Source organism: Palaemon carinicauda, chromosome 15 (genome assembly GCF_036898095.1).
Source record: "Palaemon carinicauda isolate YSFRI2023 chromosome 15, ASM3689809v2, whole genome shotgun sequence".
Taxonomy (NCBI): domain Eukaryota; kingdom Metazoa; phylum Arthropoda; class Malacostraca; order Decapoda; family Palaemonidae; genus Palaemon; species Palaemon carinicauda.
The window spans coordinates 47753632-47756131 of NC_090739.1; the positions used below are offsets into that span (position 1 = coordinate 47753632).

At 30.6% G+C, this 2500-nt stretch overlaps 1 protein-coding gene across 2 annotated transcripts in view; it reads left to right on the forward strand.

Moving 5' to 3' along the window:
* Window positions 1-2500, forward strand: part of LOC137654605 (probable G-protein coupled receptor CG31760) — a 1168850-nt gene that overhangs the window by 421263 nt on the left and 745087 nt on the right. The gene's annotated exons all lie outside the window — the stretch shown is intronic.

The window sequence follows — 2500 nt, forward strand, 5'->3', positions numbered from 1 at the left end:
AAGTTTGTTAAGTCAACTTGACCTACTTCTTCGTAACAACTTTGTATATTTACCCATTAGTTTTGGTGTGTCGTGAGTATTCGGTGAATCTTGTGTAATGCTGTAAATATTTTTGTCAAATCTTAAATATAGTTATATTTTCTGTTTGTTGGCTATCATTTTCATTTGTTGTTAATGATTTCCTATTGTTTCGTAAACAGATTTTGAATAATCTACGACGTGTACAATAGTTGTACGTAACAACATAGTCTAACGCTCAATTTGTTTCCTTTCAAAAAAAGAAAAAAAAAAGAAAAAATAACTTTAATTTAATCACACTCGGCAAAGTATCAGCTCAGATAAACCACATAGCATCTTTGTCGATTCTGTTATAAGCGTTTTGTAGGTTCTTGTTTGCCACATCAACTTTATCTTCCCCTATCAGTTATTCTGTCACAAGTCTTTCACCAATCCTCTCCTCTTTTGTCTGAAGTTCTTTCTCTGTTCTATCTTTCAGTCAAAATTTTATTAGATATCAATTCTTAAGTCTAAACTGCATTAACTTTAGATTGCATCTCAGCTTATTTTTTTTTGAGATCCTGGACCCGTGAATGCAACATATGAGCCGAGAGGCTCAACAGGTCTTTCCATCTATTTTAATCCATTATTGTCACTAACTAGCAGCTCTAGGAGCAAGAGGCAAGCTGGCTTTGTCTCAGCTTAATCTACAACAATAAGCTTGCATAATACCTGGTTAACCATAAATTTTTTATTCTTTTTTTATAAAACTTTCCTTTATATCTTTAATATTTTCTTCCTTTTTTTCTCCAACTTACGTGAGTAATAAAATCGTCCTCTTGTACACCTTTACATAATCCTTTCTTCTATCATGCAATTGCACCTAAAATGTGTTTTCTTCAACATACCTCTCATTTCTACAATCTAGCGCTTCTGTTTTTATATAGTCTATTTAAAACTTCACTGACTACAAACATTCCCTAAGCTTTTCTAATGAATCGTAATGGAATTTTAGTTGTTGTTTATATTTTAATTTCTAATCCGAGTCTCTTAAGAAGTCCTACATACTATACCAGGCGTACTTTTCTTCAAACTTCCTTCCTTTTCAGCTTAAGCTTTCAATCTTAAAGTATCGTCATGACCATATCTTACACCATTCATTTTCAAAGGTCGCTTATGAAAATTTCAATTGGCAAACTATATATTCCCAATCATCAGGCTAATTTGTAATCATATTTCTTAAAGACAATCTCCGTTGTGATTAAAGCAAAGAACTCCACTCGTACTAAATATACTAAATTTGAAACCTTCTAACACAATCATTCTTTCATATTCCCCTTAAAATATTCTCTTTCACACACATTGTTCTCCATTCCTGGACCATATAATCTAACTCTCCTCCCGCCGCACTGAATTCTTCTCTCTGAATTCTCGAAAATACATTTATACTCTTTTTACATATCCCTTGAGCCCTCCTAACATTACTACCACTACCCTGTTTCTAGTTGTACACCTTTCCCCTACCCTGGATACGATCTCTCTTTGTCTTTGACATCTATTAACAAAGTGCTTTCCTCTCTCTCTTAAGTTTTAACATGTCTAATCTTATATTCTGCAAGCAAGTTAACTAGTTAACATTTTATCTTCAGTATCAGATCTTTGTAGCTCCAAAACCTCAAGACAGTTTTATACTTTTTTTTCTATTTATGCAATATCAGCCAGATTGATGATTTGCAAACCAATTACTCAGGGAGTTTGGTGACTTTTCAGCACGCAGTAATAAGAAAGAAGTCTTTTGTCGAATGCAGTGCAACGAAAGTTATATATATATATATATATATATATATATATATATATATATATATATATATATAGTTTCATACATACAGTGTATATATACATATATACAGTATATATCTATCTATATATATATATATATATATATATATATATATATATATATATATATATGTATATATATATGTGTGTACATATATATATATATATATATATATATATATATATATATATATATATATATATACATATACATATATATATGTATATATATATACAGTATATATATATATATATATATATATATATATATGTATCATCATCGTAATCATCTGTTGTTACTATAGTCTATTTTATCCTAGCGGCCAAATGGAGCCGAAACATGGTTTGAAAGCTAGTCGCTCATTGGCTGGTGTTTCAGGCATTTTACCCTCCCGCTGACCGACGACGAAGCAAAACATTGCATTTGTCCGAGGAACATGATGTTAATTTTTGCTTTATACTTCCCTTAATTTGCGTAATATCTACTTAGTTCTTTGGTCTCACAGATTAAAGGCAGATGATGAGTATTTCCTCGAAGAAAAATATCCATGTCTTAGAAAAATATATGAAAAAGGCGAGTTGAAGTGAAATGAGCTCTGAAAAAAACTTTATACAACTTTTTTTTTTTTTTATATGTGGTTTGCTTACCTACAAATGTTAGCAA